The following is a 20,699-nucleotide window of genomic DNA, read 5'->3' on the forward strand; positions in this document are numbered from 1 at the left end:
AATTTAATTGGAGTCCACCTGTGGTAAATTCATTTGATTGGACATGATTTGGAAAGGTACACACCTGTATATGTAAGGTCCCACAGTTGACAGTGCATGTCAGAGCAAAAACCAAGCCATGAGGTCGAAGGAATTGCCCAAAGATTGTCCATATACTTTTGTATTTATAGTGTATATACAGTATGAATTAGATTGTTGCATGATGATAGTGACGACTGCATAATAATATAAAAGAAGGAAGGAGTGTATCTTTTCTATGTTTTTGTTGAATGTATAAATCCATGTGACAGCAATCTATTATTCCAGTCACTTGTAATGTTCTTTTGAGCCAAGTCACAACAGATCATTTTAGACAACAATATCCTGTTTCCATAGCCCAGTCACTAATTAACCATGCGGCCAGCACTAACCTGGGGTTCAGCCCACCAGATTGAGGCTGGGCTGTGGTTCCTTATACACCACCAGGTTCTCATATGCCTTCCCCAAATCGCTCACCATCTAATTCAAGGAAATTCAGAAAATACTTCAACTTCATCTTCTACAGTGAGATTGCATGGTTGTCCTCAATCATGCTGGCTGCCATGTACACAGGAGGTAAGTGTATACTGTGTATTTCATAGTTATGGCTATTCAATCAAATACATGCTTAACTGAATGACAGACGGAATACGATATGGAATTTTATTGAATAGCTTGGGGGTAGGCCTCGTCTCTGAGGAATGCTTTTCAGAGCCATATGCTTATGACAGGTTGCCCTATGCTGGGCAGCTGGCATTGAACCCCCCCCCCCCCCCCCCCCCCCCCAAAAAAAAACAATCAGTTACTCACCAGGGAGAAGGGACATGGTGGAGCAATGGTTGCATCTAAAGATAAATGCATGTAAAGAGATGCATGTGAAGAACAGAACAAAAGTTCAATTGTGCTGTAATGGAAAGTGTCATATGGAATGTTTATTAATGCAAGCTCGCTTAGTGCAAGATGAAAATTGTGTAATGTGTTTGGTAGGAACGAGACGTTTGCATGTACGTCTACTCAGCCATGCATGCCGTAAGAGATATGCATGATTAACATGAAACACTAACCGAGCATCAGGCCCAACAGTGCACACAGAAACGCAGAAAGAAATGGGCACCTTCCCAAGTCTAAACCCAATGCTGTCCTGCTGAGTGCCTCGCATTGTCATGCTGATTTATTTAGAAGAAATGCTATGTATGACGGTACGTAGAACCTTACCACAAATGCTGTAATGCGATTTATAAAATATGAGGCGTTTGCTGCATCAAACCCAGTTGTGCATGCGGTAAACGAGCGATAGGGGGTGTCTGACCCAAAAGCCATTGGAAACTCCCCAACTAAAGTAGCTATTGAGAGCCATGGTAAGGAGCCATTGCTCAGAAAATGTCAAATAGATTGGACCTAACATGCGAGACGTAGCAGAGCATAACTATCCACCTAGCTGCTGGAGAGGGATGGTGGAATTATACCTAATGTAGCTGTGGTGGTTACGGCTCCAGTTTTGAACAAAATACCAGTGTAGCATAGAGGGGAAGATAGCACTTTTTAATATTACTTGAGAAAGGAGAGAAGTGAAACAGAGGAGGGTTGAATAGGAGGGATTAAAAGAGAATGATGTGCAGAGCAGGTTCGACAGTGAATAAATAAACACAAAGCAAGAGAAAGGATTAAGTGTAAGTGCGAGCTATCATGATAATACCGCAGGAACCCGATTTAGAATGCTTAGGTGTGAGACAAATGATTAAGATGAAAAGATCAGATCAGAAACCCTAAATCACGTGAAGGAAATAGTGATAGGAGTTGTGAACTCGCCATTGACGGAATCATGGAGAAAGAAGACGATGTCGCGAAGGCGTCAATGCAGAGGGAACCGGCTTTGAGGCTGAGAGAATATGTTGGAAAATAGGAAGTAGCAAGTTGCTTAGGGCAGAGATTAAAACTGTGATGAACAGTCGCGCTGATTGGATATAAATGGGAAAAGATGGCATGAGACGAAGCAACTAGATGTAGATGCCTGACTAATTTGATTTGCCTAGTGTGTGACATGCTGATGCTAGGCCTATGAGTTGAGGCCCACTAAAGATGAACCAATTATCCTTAACGTAAAACTGATGCTAGGCCTATGAGTTGAGGCCGACTAAAGATTAACCAGTTATCCTTAACGTAAAACTGATGCTAGGCCTGTGAGTTGAGGCCCACTAAAGATGAACCAGTTATCCTCAACGTAAAACTGATGCTGGGGACTACTAGCCTGAAAGTCCCCCCAAAATTACACAGATGTGAAGAGCAGTGGTGGAAAAAGTACCCAATTGGCATACTTGAGTTAAAGTAAAGACACCTTCATAGAAACTGACTCAAGTAAAAGTCATCCAGTAAAATTTTACTTGAGTAAAAGTCTAAAAGTATTTGGTTTTAAATATACAGTCGTGGCCAAAAGTTTTGAGAATGACCCAAATATTAATTTTCACCTCAGTTTGTATGATGGCAATTTGCATATACTCCAGAATGTTATGAAGAGTGATCAGATGAATTGCAATTAATTGCAAAGTCCCTCTTTGCCATGCAAATGAACTGAATCCCAAAACTAAACTAGAACTTCATGGAGAGCGGTTCAATTGTTGTGAAGAAGGCTTCAGGGCGCCCAAGAAAGTCCAGAAAGCGCCAGGACCATCTGGCAGGTGTGAGTGCATCTGCACGCACAGTGAGGTGAAGACTTTTGGAGGATGGCCTGGTATCAAGAAGGGCAGCAAAGAAGCCACTTCTCTCCAAAAAAACATCAGGGACAGACTGATATTCTGCAAAAGGTACAGGGATTGGACTGCTGAGGACTGGGGTAGAGCCATTTTCTCTGATGAATCCCCTTTCTGATTGTTTGGAGCATCTGGAAAAAAGCTTGTCCGGAGAAGACAAGGTGAGCGCTACTATCAGTCCTGTGTCATGCCAACAGTAAAGCATCCTGAGACCATTCATGTGTGGGGTTGTTTCTCAGCCAAGGGAGTGGGCTCTCTCACAATTTTGCCTAAGAACACAGCCATGAATAAAGAATGGTACCAACACATCCTCCCAACCATCCAGGAACAGTTTGGTGACGAACAATGCCTTTTCCAGCATGATGGAGCGCCTTGCTATAAGGCAAAAGTGATAACTAAGTGGCTCGGGGAACAAAACATCGATATTTTGGGTCCATGGCCAGGAAACTCCCCAGACCTTAATCCCATTGAGAACTTGTGGTCAATCCTCAAGAGGCAGGTGGACAAACAAAAACCCACAAATTCCAAGCATTAATTATGCAAGAATGGGCTGCCATCTGTCAGGATGTGGACCAGAAGTTAATTGACAGCATGCCAGGGCGGATTGCAGAGGTCTTGAAAAAGAAGGGTCAACACTGCAAATATTGACTCTTTGCATCAACTTCATGTAATTGTCAATAAAAGCCTTTGACACTTATGAAATGCTTGTAATTATACTTCAGTATTCCATAGTAACATCGGACAAAAATATCTAAAGACACTGAAGCAGCTAACTTTGTGGAAATTAATATTTGTGTCATTCTCAAAACCTTTGGCCACGACTGTACTTAAGTATCAAAAGTAGAAGTATAAATCATTTAAAATTCCTTATATTAAGCAAACCAGGTGGCACCATTTTCTTGTTTTTATTTACGGATAGCCACGGGCACACTCCAACATAATTTACAAACGAAACATGTGTGTTTAGTGAGTCCGCCAGATCAGAGGCAGTAGGGATGACAAGGGATGTTCTGTTGATAAGTGTGTGAATTGGACAATTGTCCTGTCCTTTTAAGCTTTCAAAATGTAACAAGTACTTTTGGGTGTCAAGGAAAGTGAACGGAGCAAAAAGTACATTATTTTCTTAAGCAATATAGTGAAGTAAAAGTAGTTAAAAATATACATATTAAAGTAAAGTAAATATACCCCAAAAAAACTACTTAAGTATTTTTCCACCACTGGTGAAGATCCTGTAGTAAACCCATTCTCAGAGGCAACAGTCTAACCCATAATGAGATCTGAAATCAGGCGGTATTTCAACATGACCATAGAAACTGTAAGACCAGCTGTAAAAAGGTGCTTGAGTAAAAGTGTTATGAAAAACTGAGTGCAACCCAAACCCTGTGCAGGTGCCAGATTAACCTTGCACTCTAGCAGTAAAGGAAACAGCGTGGTAGACCCATTGCTGGGTCCAAACCGTTGTAAGTAGAGTAGGATGTTCAAATTTTACATAAAGAAGCATTTCCCTGAATCAGTTCAGCAAGATGTCACCTGGTTTTTAAAAGACTAAAGCTTCACCTGTAACAATATATGTTTTTTTAGAATGACAAAACCTGGAAATTAGCATTAATAAGCTACGGGCAACATAACTGAAGCTGAAAGCCACAGTTCTTGATTGATATATTACTGTCGATGGCCACACTGCCGCAGTTTGCAGCTGGGAGGATGGAGAATATTTCCATTATTCGAGATAAAACTGATTGCAGGGACTGACACGACATGTCAATTAAATGGAAGACATTTTGTTAATGACGAGATGAAACAAAAATGCCAAGAGTTATGAGAGTTAAAGGCAGTAGTAGGTCGACTGAGCGCAAAGCATGGATAAATATTCCATTTCAGTCACTGACGAATCAATTGATGAAATTACTAATGTTGCAAAGCACCACTTGAGAAAGGCTACGATTATGTAAGCAAACTAATGTCAGATATGAATGACTAGCTTACAGACTTATAAAACGTGGTCTCTGATTTCTATAAGATACCAATCCACGATTACTGTGATGGATTGTCGGTGAGGCGTTTGACAGACTTTCTGGAGTTCACCCTAGTTCGACTCCACTCATATGCAACCAAGTAGCTCTGAACAGCATTCAGCCTGTGTAGATCAGGCCCGGGAGGGCACAACCATGAATGACACGCCAGTGTTATATGACATGCCATACGTTGAGCCACCACAAACAGCACAGATGAACCATTGTCCCTGTAAAGGAAGATAAAGAAAGTTTAACAAAACATGTTGTTTAGCAAACAGCCATATTCAAATTTTAGCTGTAATGGTGTTGATATTGCCCGCCTTGACAGCAGAGGGCACACTTGTTAATTGTAATGGCCTGTACTGCTTATGAACAGGAAGTAGTTCTATTGGTGAAAGTGGGGAAGCACTTAAATATGAATCATTGTTAATGTTTAGACAATTATTTTCATATATCATGAATAAGCACAGGTTATTGACACTTCCTATTATGATATTTATTTAGAAGATTCTTGAAATACCGTGACCCCATTCTTGTGGGAAGCTGCTATAGACCACCAAGTGCTAACAGTCAGTATCTGGATAATGTGTGAAATGCTTGATAATGTATGTGATATCAACAGAGAGGTATATTTTCTGGGTAATGTTCAATATTGACTGGCTTTCATCAAGTGCCCACTCAAGAAAATGCTTCAAACTGTAACCAGTGCCTGCAACCTGTTTCAGGTAATCAGTCAACCTACCAGGGTAGTTACAAACAGCACAGGAATCAACATCTATTGATCACATCTTTACTAACGCTGCAGAAATGTGAAAGAGTATTCAAATTCATAGGATGTAGTGATTACAAAATAGAAGCCATATCTAGGAAAACCAAAGTTCCAAAGAATGGGCTTAATATAGTGTTTAAAAACGTCTTAGGGCTAGGTGTCCCGCTAGCGGTGAAACTGGAGGGCGTGCAATTCAAATAAATAATCATACAAATTATGGATATTAAACATTTAGGTACATTTAAGTGTCTTATATCGGTTGAAAGTTGAAATTCTTGTTAATCTAACTGCACTGTCCGTTTTACAGCGAAAACATGCCATGCGATTGTTTGAGGACGGAGCCGTACATCAAAATATTTTTCCACTGGCACAGGTTTTATAAATTCACAAATAGCGATTAAATATTCACTTACTTTTTGAAAATCTTCCTCTAATTTGTCATCCAAAGGGTCCCAGCTATAACATGCAGTGTTGTTTTGTCGCTTATCCCAAAAAGTCTGTTTAGTTGGTGCCATCAATTTGAGTAATCCGCTCGTTCAACATGCAGAGAAAGGAATCCGAAAATCTACCCCTAAACTTCAACAAGTCAAAATACGTTTCTATTTACTCCTCAGATACCCTAAAATGTAATAAAACTATAATATTTCTTACGGAAAGAAGTATGTTCAATTGGATTTTAGCAGGTACATCCTGCCTACATTGCGAGCGCAAACACAAATTTCCAAGATTGTGTCCTTCTACTAAAACTGTTATTTCTTATTCATTTTTTATGTTACAAGCCTGGAACCTTGAACATAGACTGCTGACCCTGTGGAAGCCATAGGAATTATATCCAGGGAGCAAATTTTCCTTATGACCTTATACTTGCCATTGTAAGAGGATGGTCTCTCTCTCAAAAAAAGGATTTTCCCTCCTACCACATCTATTGTGTTATACATTATTTTATATTTTATTATTTTATATTGTGTTATACATTATTTTAACATTTCTACAAACTTCAACGTGTTTTCTTTCCAATGGTACCAATTATATTCATATCATGGCTTCAGGGCCTGAGCAACAGGCAGTTTATTCTGGGCACGTCATTCAGGCGGAAATTGAGAAAAAAGGGGCCTAGGTCATACAAGTTTTGCAATGATTCTTATGTTGATGTAAATAATATTTGCTGCTCTGTGGTATGTAATGAGGAGCAACCAGATGCTGTACTTGACACATTTATGAAATTGCTTATTCCAGTTACTAATAAGCACGCACCAATAAAGAAAATGACTACAAAAACTGTTAAATCCCCGTGGATTGATGAGGAATTGAAACATTTTATGGTTGAAAGGGATGAGGTAAAAGGTATAAGTTTGGCAGCACAACATATTGGTTAAAATGCAAATTGAGAAATCATGTGACTAAACTAAATAAAGAAGAAACTGTACTATGAAACAGAGATACATTATATAAAGAATGATAGTAAAAAGCTTTGAAGCACCTTAAATGAAATGTTGGGGAAAAAAAGGTAAACTCAGCTCCATCCAATCCGATGGCTCATTCATCACAAAACCCACTGATATTGCCAATCACTTTAATGATTTTTTCCATTGGCAAGATAAGCCAATTTAGGCATGAAATGCCAGTAACAAACACTGACACTACACATCCAAGTATATCTGACCAAATTATGAAAAGGCAAGCATTGTACTTTTGAATTCCGTAAAGTGAGTGTAGAAGAGGTGAAAAAAAGTATTGTTGTCTATCAACATGACAAGCCACCAGAGTCTGACAACTTGGATGGAAAATTACTGAGGATAATAGTGGATAATATTGCCACTCATATTTGCCATATCTTCAGTTTAAGCCTACTAGAAAGTGTGTGCCTGGAGGGGAGTAAAAGTAATTCCGCTACCCAAGAATAGTAAAGCCCCCTTTACTGACTCAAATAGCCGACCAATCAGCCTGTTACCAACCCTTAGTAAACCTCTGTAAAATGTATGCGGATGACTCAACACTATACACGTCAGCTACTGCAGCGACTGAAATGACTGCAACACTCAACAAAGAGCTGCAGTTAGTTTCAGAATGGGTGGCAAGGAATAAGTTAGTCCTAAACATTTCAAAAACTAAAGGCATTGTATTTGGGACAAATCATTCACTAAACCCTAAACCTCCACTAAATATTGTAATGAATTATGTAGAAATTGAGCGAGTTGATGTGACTAAACTGCTTGGAGTAACCCTGTCATGGTCAAAACATATTGATACAACAGTAGCTAAGATGGGGTGAAGTCTGTCCAAAATAAAGCGCTACTTTGCCTTCTTAAATGTGGCAGCTGGACTACTTTTCAGTCGCGTGGTTAGGTGCCACAAAAGGGAGCTGTACACGGGGAGCTAACATTAATGATATCCATGTCAATCTCTCATGGCTCACTACTTGTTTTTATATAAAGTGTTGGCAAGCTGAATTCACAGAGCTATGTGTTTAAACTATAGCACACAGTTCGAACACCCATGCATACACAAGACATCCAGATCAGACTATGGGAGTCCAGATCAGACTATGGGAGGCACACAGTACTACATAGAGCCATGACGACATGGAACTCTATTCCACATTAATTAACTGATGCAAGCAGTAAAATTAGATTTAAAAAAATACTCCTTTTTGGACAGTGGGGACTGAAGCAACACAAACATAGGCACAGACACATGCATACACATACACGATAACATGCACACTATACACACATACACATGGATTTAGTACTGTAGATATGTGGTAGTGGTGGAGTAGGGGTCTGAGGGCACCCAGTGTGTTGTGAAATCTGTGAATGTATTGTTATGTTTTTAAAATTGTATGAACTGCCTTGATTTTGCAAGAGTAGCTGCTGCCTTGGCATTGGATAATGGGGATCCATAATAAATACACATACAAATAAGTTTGTTACAACCTAGCCTAAGAGAGAGAAAACGGAGTAATCAAGGTGACAGACAGTGACACATTCAATACCGCCTTGCACACTTTTGTCTGCATCTAGCTGATCTAGGGTGTAGTCATTAGTCCAACAGTTGCAAATGAGAAATCAGGTATGTTTCTCTCCGTGCTTCCGTTTAAGAAAGGTTTTTCAACAGAAACAGCGGAATGAACACAGTTCCCTTTCATTGCAGCCACATACAAACAGCATGATCATTTGCTCGTTATATAATTCCTTGTTGCATTTACATGCTCTCCTCCTCTCACCTTTTCCCTTCGCTTGTGGACTTCAGTGCACAATACAACAGCTGTCTGTGACCAGGCGAAAAAACCTTTCCAAGTCAAACCTTCATACCATCACCACTAACCGCTACACACAGCCTACATCTTCACCATATTAGCTAATGCATCTTAATCAACATAGCTAGCTACTAGAACTAACCTGATAATAAACCCGCTACAATCATACAGTACAGTGTACAGCAAGCAGTTTAGCAGTTACAACGTCTGGCCCTGGTGGAAATAAATTAATAAAACCAAAAGCTTACCTTGACTTGTAGTTCCAGTGTTGGTTAGCCATAGACATAGCCAGCTAGCTAACATAGCTCCCCTCTCTGTTTGTGCAGGGTGTTTGAGTAGGTAAGTGAAAGTGAGAAGAAAAAACTCACTTTATTTTTGAAGAACTTAATTTGTTCAAACTGTAAAACTATTGTCTTTCTCTCTCTCTATGAGTCAGCTACTCACCACATTTTATGCACTGCAGTGCTAGCTAGCTGTATTTATGCTTTCAGTACTAGATTAATTATGTGATCTTTTGATTGGGTCAGCTCTGATAGGTTGGAGGACGTCCTCCGGAAGTTGTCATAATTACCGTGTAAGTCTATGGAAGAGGGTGGTTTTAGAGTAGTTCTGTTGTGTACGCCAGAAGGCTGTGTCACTCAGAGAGAAGAATAGTCTTTGATCACTTAGGGCCAATGCTCTAGGCAGCCTCTAAGCTCTCACCCTCTTTCAATGTGTGGTTAAGGATAGTTCAACGACAGGCCTTCACTATGTGGGCCTGCCTGTGTCTGTTAGATCATTAGATCACAAAGGTTGCTTTGGGATATTCTTCCCCCTCTCTGATTAGACAAGAATTTTACATGCACAGTATTTGGAAAACTAGCATACCAGAAAACAAACAGCTCATGCTTTAGGCATCCCCCACTAAAAACCTAAAAGTATTTTCAGATAGGGCAGAGATTGGTGAAATTTCAATAAACTCATATGCCAGACAAACAGGAAGGAAGAGAGCTCAGTAAGCACACAACAGCACGCTGAATCCAAGCTTGGCTTGAGAACTCTTTGTACTCAGACTGACAGTTTTTGTGATGTTTGAGTGACATGTTATCAGACAGATTGGCAGGCAATATAGTTTCAGTGACACCACCAATGTCATCCAACCAGTGTGATTTAAATTTGGCGGAACTTCATTGATGATAGATTGATTTATTGATTGATGAAGTAACTTTTACAGGTTTCAGCCTCTCTTTCAACTTACAGCCTTCTCTCACAGTCATAGGAAAGTACTTCTAGCTCAAATGACCAACGGCAAATGGCCTAGCCACCACAGGAAGTCCGGTATTCTTCTCCACTCTGGATCCACTCAATAAGTTCCTGTTTGATAATGTCACGTTCATTATAAGGATCGGACCAAGGCGCAGCGTGGTATGCGTACATTCTTATTTATTTAAAGAATGAACACTGAACAAACTAACAAAACGAAACGTGACGCTATACAAACGAGTGCTGACAGGCAACTACACATAGACAAGATCCCACAAACACCAAAGGGAAATTGCTACCTAAATATGATCCCCAATCAGAGACAACGATAAACAGGTGCCTCTGATTGGGAACCATATCAGGCCACCATAGACATAAAACCACCTAGACCTACAAAACCCTAGACATACAAAAACCCTAGACAATACAAAACTAGCGTACCCACCCTAGTCACGCCCTGACCTAACCAAAATATAAAGAAAACAGAGATATCTAAGGTCAGGGCGTGACAGTACCCCCCCCAAAGGTGCGGACTACCGGCCGCAAACCTGAACCTATAGGGGAGGGTCCGGGTGGGCATCTACCCTCAGTGGCAGCGCCGGTTCTGGACGCAGCCCCCCCTCTTTACGCTGATCCCTCCGCCTTTGTAGAACCGGACCGTGGATCATCGCCGGAAGCTCTGGACTGTGGCCCGTCGTTGGAGGTTCCGGACTGTGGCCCGTCGTTGGAGGTTCCCGGACTGTGGCCCGTCATTGGAGGTTCCGGACTGTGGCCCGTCGCCGGAAGCTCTGGACTGGGAACTGTCGCTGGAAGCTCTGGATTGTGGGAGCGCACTGGTTGCCTGATGCGTGGGACCAGTACTGGTGTTACCGGGCTGATGACATGCACCTCAGGGCGAGTGCGGGGAGGAGGCACAGGACGTACTGGACTGTGGAGGCGCACTGGAGGTCTGATGCGTGGGACCGGCACTGGTGATACCGGGCTGATGACACACACCTCAGCACGCCTGCTCTGCAGCGCTCTCAATGCTAGCGCCTCTCTCCGGAATCTTACTTCGAACTCCTCATCCGACTCCCTGACTGGCTCTGGTTCGCTCCTCGGCTCTGCCGACTGCTCCATGTGCCACCCCCAATTGTTTTAATTGGGGTTTCTGTGGCCTGCCTCGTTGGTATAACTCCTCGTAAGGTCGCCGTTCTACTTCCGCTGCCTCTATTTCCTCCTTCGGACGGCGATACTCAGCCTGTGTCCAGGGTCCTGCTCCATCCAGGATCTCCTCCCAGGTCCATTCCTCCTGAACACACTGCTTGGTCCATTTTTGGTGGGATCTTCTGTCACGTTCGTTATAAGGATCGGACCAAGGCGCACCGTGGTATGTGTACATTCTTATTTATTTAAAGAATGAACACTGAACAAACTAACAAAATAATTAAACGAACCGTGACGCTATACAAACGAGTGCTGACAGGCAACTACACATAGACAAGATCCCACAAACACCAAAGGGAAATGGCTACCTAAATATGATTCCCAATCAGAGACAACGATTAACAGCTGCCTCTGATTGGGAACAATAAAAAACTAGCGTACCCACCCTAGTCACGCCCTGACCTAACCAAAATATAAAGAAAACAGAGATATCTAAGGTCAGGGCGTGACAGATAACTTTGGATGGAGGGGAGCTTTCATGATCCTGGGAGCCATAGTGATGAACTGCTGTGTTGCTGGAGCCCTGATTAGACCCGTTAAAATAAACAGTTAAAAATAGATCCTGTCACAGCCTCTAATGGAACAACCACGAGAAAACAGGGTCCAATGAGGACAATGCCAACCTTGAGGCAGGGGGCCTTCTAAGTGAATCAGAGCAGAAGCCGAGAAAGGGTGGCTGTGCAGACAGATTCCTAGATATCTCAAACAGAGGTTTCATCATCTACCTCATAAGCGATGTGGTCATGTCTTTTTCAAATGCCAAAGGAATTGGGATTGATAACTACAAGGCCGCTTTCCTTCTCTCCATCTTTTCCTTAAGTGGACATGTTTGCCAGGCCAGGGACAGGCCTCATCGCTAACACCAAGTGGATCCGGCCCAGGATCCAGTACTTCTTTAGTTTCTCCGTAGCATACGATGGTGTGTGTCACTTACTCTGCCTGTTCTTTGCAGACTACCTGGGGTATGCAGGCCTGGTTGTGTATGCTGTCTTTGGTGTGGTTTTTGGCATGGTGTGTGCCCTGCTCTTTGAGGTCCTGATGGATCTGGTTGGAGCACAGCGGTCCTCAAGCGCAGTAGGACTGGTCACCATCATCAATTGTTGACCCGTGCTTCTGGGTCCCCCAATCTCAGGTGAGTGAATTTACCATTTTAGGAAATATATTCATACATTGGTAGAAACCTTTGTAAATATACACAGTGTACAAAACATTAGGAACACCTTCAGTTGCAACCCCTTTTGCCCTCAGAACAGACTCAATTCGTCAGAGAATAGACTCTACAAGGTGTTCAAAGCATTTCGCAGGGTTGCTGACCCATGTTGACTCTAGTGCTTCCCACAGGTGTGTCAAGTTGGTTGGATATCCTTTGGGTGGTGGACCATTATTGATACACACGTGAAACTGTTGAGCGTGAAAAACCCAGCAGCGTTGCAGTTCTTGACACACTCAGACCTGTGCGCCTGTCACCTTCTACCATACCCTGTTCAAAGGCACTTAAATCTACACATTCCATGTCTCAATTGTCTCAAGGCTTAACAATTATTCTTTAACCTGTCTCTTCCCCTTCATCTACACTGATTGAAGTGGATTTAACTGGTGACCTCAATAAGGGCGACCTCAATACTTCCGGCGCCGACAGAGATGGCCGCCTCGCTTCGCGTTCCTAGGAAACTATGCAGTTTTTTGTTTTTTTACGTGTTATTTCTTACATTAGTACCCCAGGTCATCTTAGGTTTCATTACATACAGTCGAGAAGAACTACTGAATATAAGATCAGCATCAACTCACCATCAGTACGACCAAGAATATGTTTTTCGCGACGCGGATCCTGTGTTCTGCCTTACAAACAGGACAACGGAGTGGATCCTATGCAGCGACCCAAAAAAACGACTCCGAAAGAGAGGGAAACGAGGCGGTCTTCTGGTCAGACTCCGGAGACGGGCACAGCGCGCACCACTCCCTAGCATTCTTCTTGCCAATGTCCAGTCTCTTGACAACAAGGTTGATGAAATCCGAGCAAGGGTAGCATTCCAGAGGGACATCAGAGACTGTAACGTCCTTTGCTTCACGGAAACGTGGCTTACTGGAGAGACGCTTTCCGAAGCGGTGCAGCCAACAGGTTTCTCCACGCATCGCGCAGACAGGAAAAAACATCTTTCTGGTAAAAAGAGGGGCGGGGGCGTATGCCTTATGACTAACGTGACATGGTGCGATGAAAGAAACATACAGGAACTCAAATCCTTCTGTTCACCTGATTTAGAATTCCTCACAATCAAATGTAGACCGCATTATCTACCAAGAGAATTCTCTTCGATTATAATCACAGCCGTATATATCCCCCCCCAAGCAGACACATCGATGGCTCTGAACGAACTTTATTTAACTCTCTGCAAACTGGAAACAATTTATCCGGAGGCTGCATTCATTGTAGCTGGGGATTTTAACAAGGCTAATCTGAAAACAAGACTCCCCAAATTTTATCAGCATATCGATTGCGCAACCAGGGGAGGAAAGACCTTGGACCATTGTTACTCTAACTTCCGCGACGCATATAAGGCCCTGCCCCGCCCCCCTTTCGGAAAAGCTGACCACGACTCCATTTTGTTGATCCCTGCCTACAGACAGAAACTAAAACAAGAGGCTCCCACGCTGAGGTCTGTCCAACGCTGGTCCGACCAAGCTGACTCCACACTCCAAGACTGCTTCCATCACGTGGACTGGGAGATGTTTCGTATTGCGTCAGATAACAACATTGACGAATACGCTGATTCGGTGTGCGAGTTCATTAGAACGTGCGTTGAAGATGTCGTTCCCATAGCAACGATTAAAACATTCCCTAACCAGAAACCGTGGATTGATGGCAGCATTCGTGTGAAACTGAAAGCGCGAACCACTGCTTTTAATCAGGGCAAGGTGTCTGGTAACATGACCGAATACAAACAGTGCAGCTATTCCCTCCGCAAGGCTATCAAACAAGCTAAGCGCCAGTACAGAGACAAAGTAGAATCTCAATTCAACGGCTCAGACACAAGAGGCATGTGGCAGGGTCTACAGTCAATCACGGACTACAGGAAGAAACCCAGCCCAGTCACGGACCAGGATGTCTTGCTCCCAGGCAGACTAAATAACTTTTTTGCCCGCTTTGAGGACAATACAGTGCCACTGACACGGCCTGCAACGAAAACATGCGGTCTCTCCTTCACTGCAGCCGAGGTGAGTAAGACATTTAAACGTGTTAACCCTCGCAAGGCTGCAGGCCCAGATGGCATCCCCAGCCGCGCCCTCAGAGCATGCGCAGACCAGCTGGCCGGTGTGTTTACGGACATATTCAATCAATCCCTATACCAGTCTGCTGTTCCCACATGCTTCAAGAGGGCCACCATTGTTCCTGTTCCCAAGAAAGCTAAGGTAACTGAGCTAAATGACTACCGCCCCGTAGCACTCACATCCGTCATCATGAAGTGCTTTGAGAGACTAGTCAAGGACCATATCACCTCCACCCTACCTGACACCCTAGACCCACTCCAATTTGCTTACCGCCCAAATAGGTCCACAGACGATGCAATCTCAACCACACTGCACACTGCCCTAACCCATCTGGACAAGAGGAATACCTATGTGAGAATGCTGTTCATCGACTACAGCTCGGCATTCAACACCATAGTACCCTCCAAGCTCGTCATCAAGCTCGAGACCCTGGGTCTCGACCCCGCCCTGTGCAACTGGGTACTGGACTTCCTGACGGGCCGCCCCCAGGTGGTGAGGGTAGGCAACAACATCTCCTCCCCGCTGATCCTCAACACTGGGGCCCCACAAGGTTGCGTTCTGAGCCCTCTCCTGTACTCCCTGTTCACCCACGACTGCGTGGCCACGCACGCCTCCAACTCAATCATCAAGTTTGCGGACGACACAACAGTGGTAGGCTTGATTACCAACAACGATGAGACGGCCTACAGGGAGGAGGTGAGGGCCCTCGGAGTGTGGTGTCAGGAAAACAACCTCACACTCAACGTCAACAAAACTAAGGAGATGATTGTGGACTTCAGGAAACAGCAGAGGGAACACCCCCCTATCCACATCGATGGAACAGTAGTGGAGAGGGTAGCAAGTTTTAAGTTCCTCGGCATACACATCACAGACAAACTGAATTGGTCCACTCACACAGACAGCATCGTGAAGAAGGCGCAGCAGCGCCTCTTCAACCTCAGGAGGCTGAAGAAATTCGGCTTGTCACCAAAAGCACTCACAAACTTCTACAGATGCACAATCGAGAGCATCCTGGCGGGCTGTATCACCGCCTGGTATGGCAACTGCACCGCCCTCAACCGTAAGGCTCTCCAGAGGGTAGTGAGGTCTGCACAACGCATCACCGGGGGCAAACTACCTGCCCTCCAGGACACCTACACCACCCGATGTCACAGGAAGGCCATAAAGATCATCAAGGACATCAACCACCCGAGCCACTGCCTGTTCACCCCGCTATCATCCAGAAGGCGAGGTCAGTACAGGTGCATCAAAGCTGGGACCGAGAGACTGAAAAACAGCTTCTATCTCAAGGCCATCAGACTGTTAAACAGCCACCACTAACACTGAGTGGCTGCTGCCAACACACTGACACTGACTCAACTCCAGCCACTTTAATAATGGGAATTGATGGGAAATGATGTAAATATATCACTAGCCACTTTAAACAATGCTACCTTATATAAATGTTACTTACCCTACATTATTCATCTCATATGCATACGTATATACTGTACTCTATATCATCGACGGTATCCTTATGTAATACATGTATCACTAGCCACTTTATACTATACTATGCCACTTTGTTTACATACTCATCTCATTTGTACATACTGTACCCGATACCATCTACTGTATCTTGCCTATACTGCTCTGTACCATCACTCATTCATATATCCTTATGTACATATTCTTTATCCCCTTACACTGTGTACAAGACAGTAGTTTTGGAATTGTTAGTTAGATTACTTGTTATTACTGCATTGTCGGAACTAGAAGCACAAGCATTTCGCTACACTCGCATTAACATCTGCTAACCATGTGTATGTGACAAATAAAATTTGATTTGATTTGATTTGATTTAAGGGATCATAGCTTTCACCTGGATTCACCTGGTCAGTCCATGTCATGGAAAGAGGTGTTCCTAATGTTTTGTACACTGTGTTTTGTACTTGATATACATTTTGTGTTCTTGAAAATTCTAAGCATTGTAGTTGTCTAATCGGTGTAAGCGTAATTGATAGCCAAAGAGCTGTCCATGGAGGTCATACAGTGAGTGCTGCTTACTCGCTCTACAAGGGTTTTGGTGGATATCTTTGACATGAGAAATACATGTACTCATGAACTACTTCAATTACAAACAGCTGGACTAGGAGGAAAAGGAGAGGGGTACTCTCTGGTAAGTTGTGAGTAGCGGAGGAGGGAGGAGCAAAGGAAAATGAGGTTAAAATCAGCAAGGATGAGGAAATGATACAGGGGATGAAACCTTTTAATGGCAGAGATGGGCTTATTTATAGGCTAATGTTGATGTGTATATCTTGACATTTTGTATTTTTTGTTAGATTTATAAAAATAAAATAAAAAGTGTTGTGCTTCTTGAAATCTTTGGCCCATGCTGTCTTGTTTGCCAAATTAGCAATGATGTTTTTACCCAAAGGCAAAGCATTGTAAATACAACATCATATTATGATTCTTGCAAATAAAATAGTTTACCAGATGTCACAGTACTATTTGGAGGGAGCTGTAACCCATATCTTTATGACCACTAGATGACAATGAAGGCCTCCTACAGAAAACAAGGTTCTCAGAGCAAACCAGGAGTTCAGTACTCCTGTCCTCATGCTGCTGGTTTTCATATCTCCCTGGCACTTCATTGACCAATGAATGAACATCACTTATTGGCTAAGGAATTGACAATTCCTAGGATTCTATTTCTTGGAGGAATCTTGTATTACTTTAAAGCATGTTTTACATGAATTAGGTGTGCATAATATCCCTAAATATTCTCAACTATTGTATTCAATGTTCAATGTCTAGTTTTGATTTACATTTGATTTACATTTGGTTGAGTTGTCAACTAATGTGAATTAAATGTGGAATCAAAAAACATTCTGATTTCCTTATTTTGATGACTTTAAAAAAATCTAATCAGTTTTCCATGTTGACTCAACGTCATCGCAATTCATTTTTGGGTTGAAAGGACGTGGAAACAACGTTTATTCAACCAATTTTTGTCAAGTGTCTTCCTTCTAGTGTGGTCCTTATCTAAGATCAATACTCATCATAACAGATAGATATCCTCATCATTAAATTCCTTTTAAGGCAGAAATTACCTCTGTCTAAGGAAAATAACTTATCAGAGAAAATCAATGGGTTTATAATAACCTGTAATATCATAACCTAGAAATCTGATAAGCAACACATGTAACTGCCAGAGAAAGATCTATCTAGGCACTTGGTCTTGGTCTTGTCTAATCGTCGAACACAGTGTTGCAGGGTTCAGCTTGAGCTTCAGTTCTTTAGATGCCTGGTGGACACCATGCCACCATGCCTTAGTAGGTCGTTATTACAGTATTAAGTATGCAGAAAATAGGGTAGATCATAGTTCACATGGGTAAATGATTGATTGCCAGTGTACAGAGTTCGTTATTACAGTATTAAGTATGCAGAAAATAGGGTAGATCATAGTTCACATGGGTAAATGATTGATTGCCAGTGTACAGAGTTAACCACAACACCCTAAGGACACTGACAGACATCCACAGTTCAAGTCATGGGCACATACCGAGAAAGTGAAGGCCTCCAATTAGTAGCCTTTCCTATAAAACCCTGCATTATCTCCTTACGGAACAGCTTGTATGTAATTACACACACTGAACTGGTACTGATGTCAGTAAATCTGCCTTTAATTGAGACCCAGAAGATTGGATCCTGGCAGCTTCTCAGGATGGGTCAATCCTTCTTTCCTTGTGATGGAGACTGCAGAGTCCAGCCACGGTTTATCTTAACCTTGGGTGGAGGGGATAGATGGAGCGGAGATTAGAAGAAATGCACACACAAAACGACATCGCTGTAATTTGAATAGACTTTATGTAACAGTTCCTGTGATGCTTATTGCTGTGCATATAATACCAAGAAAACTACAGTATGAGTCATTGCATGAGGACTTCATTATTGCATGGATGTAGAAAGAAATAAGATACAAAATATGCACCAGCATGACACACCAAAGCCATACTCAATGAGTATAGTTCTTAAAGGTAACAGCAGTCAAATCTAAAAAAGCAAAGACCAACTGGTAGTTACTCTAATGTGGTTCCACGCTTCAGTACACATCTAAAATCTTGAGAAATGAACAGATCAAGTTCACGCCAGCACTGTTCCCCAACCACTGCTTTAATTGCTTGAGCTGGATATGTGAAAATGATGAAATGATACTGTCTGCCTAATCCAACATGCTTGTTAATAATCTCTGATAATCTGCTTTAACTGCTGCAGCAGAACTAATCTGTCTTCCCAGTGTTTACACCCCAAGAGGAGAAAGCTGGGGATATTATGGGATTGCCACCCCGAGGCTTTATATTCGGAGTTCTAGAACCCTGTACAACTGTGAGACAGACTGAAGATCGAACATTTTCCATGGCTGGATTTAGTGAGTTCTTATGTTATGCGAACAGGAGAAGTGGTCACTGTCTGGCGTCTCACTGTCTGTCTATTCAAGCAACTTTCAAGGGTTCAATCAGCACACTGTGACTCTGTTAGATTGCCTGTACAGTATTTTGATTGATCACTGACTGTGCCTTTACTAGAGCATTGTCTGATACGTAGAATGGTTACCCGCAACTGCTGCATTCTATACATAAATACATATTTATCAGACTTACATATCAAAATACTTGTACTGTAGGCTCTAATGATTTACTGTGTTCAGTGTGAACAGGGTAAGTGACAATTGTGTGTTACCTGAGGTAGTCCCTAGAGGGCAGACTAAATCAATGAACCTGTAAACCAAAATACTCAATACACATTTTTCTGTCAATAGATTTTCTGGCATTTGCGCTCCATCTGGGGAAAGTATTTTACAAAAACAAAAATATACTACCCAAATGCATGCCCAGATGGAAATAGTTTAATGAATTCAAATTTGACGTTACGCAACATGATTAACTCACAATATCCAGGTTGAAGAAACGTGGAATATTAAGCCTACAAATAAACTACTGAGTGCCTCGCCTTTGTGGAAGTGTAACATGTTTGAACTCAGAATTTGGCAAGATCCTACACAGTAGTGTTTGAGTGACTCTTCTCTCCTGAAAGGACCATCCCTGTTTCCTGCATCAGTACCCTGAGTGTGGTATTGTAGAGTGTCTGGGTGAATTGTTATGCAGAAGCTGGTGTGTCCTGCTATCTGAGGGAATACAAGCGAAACCCATTGCATGACTATGTAGAGAGCAAAGTCTTTTGTTTGAACCCAGACAAAAGAGGGACTAGCAACACCAAACATTCATACACTACACTACTTCAATGATCAAAGGAATTGAGAGGCCATGCAAAAAAAGACATAATGAGATTACGATGTTTCCTATAATCAACAAACTGTGAAACACACAAATCTCCAAACTAAGCCTATGCAATGTGGCTTGTTTTATGTTTTTTTGTCAGCCATTTAGTCTGAGACAGTGTAAATTATCATCCAAACCCACATTTACCATGCCTTTCATAGCTCACAATGCTGGGCCCCTGACCGACATTGCTAATCTGCCACTCAAAATACATTTAGCCTTTGTGAGAACAAATGCGTGTCTCTGAGACAGTGATTATGGAGTCTCTCTGTGGCCTATTAGTGCAATTGTTCTGTCTTTATCTGTTGAACACAGGCTACCATGAAAGCTTTTGTGCTTAGAGATGTTGGAGCCATTATGTGAATGGGATGGGAAACGGGCTGCAGAGGGAGTGCCATGGGGTAAGATCTATCCCTTCCCTGAGGAATTGCAGAATATGTTGCAAACTGCTATCAAAAGGAACATGCATTCCTTCATATTGCAGAGCACCCCTGTAAACTATTTGCATTGGTATTATATACCTTCTATCATAACTAAATACTCTCTCATTCCCCCCCCTCTCTCATTCTCTCTCCTTTCCCCCCTCTCTTTTTTTCCCTATCCTCCCTCTCTCCCTTTCCCTCCCCCCTCTCTCTCTCTGTCTCCCTCTCTCTTTCACTCTCTCACACACAAATATAGAGGGAGAGAGACAGACATACACACAGATTGAGGGAGGGAGGGTAGAGAGAGATGTAATCTACAACAAGGCATGGTCAATCCAAACTATGAGACGCACCATCAAGGTTTATCAGGGGAACACAACCGTGAGGGGCAATTCGACGTGAGAGATAACATTGTACGATTTCACGGAATTCC

General features: G+C 42.5%; 1 pseudogene; it reads left to right on the forward strand.

The window, feature by feature from the left end:
* The first annotated feature begins 569 nt into the window (after nucleotides 1–569).
* LOC110491082 lies at nucleotides 570–12,396 on the forward strand (annotated as a pseudogene).
* Nucleotides 12,397–20,699: the final 8,303 nt, after the last annotated feature.

The sequence above is a fragment of the Oncorhynchus mykiss genome, chromosome 16, assembly GCF_013265735.2.
Source record: "Oncorhynchus mykiss isolate Arlee chromosome 16, USDA_OmykA_1.1, whole genome shotgun sequence".
Classification (NCBI taxonomy): domain Eukaryota; kingdom Metazoa; phylum Chordata; class Actinopteri; order Salmoniformes; family Salmonidae; genus Oncorhynchus; species Oncorhynchus mykiss.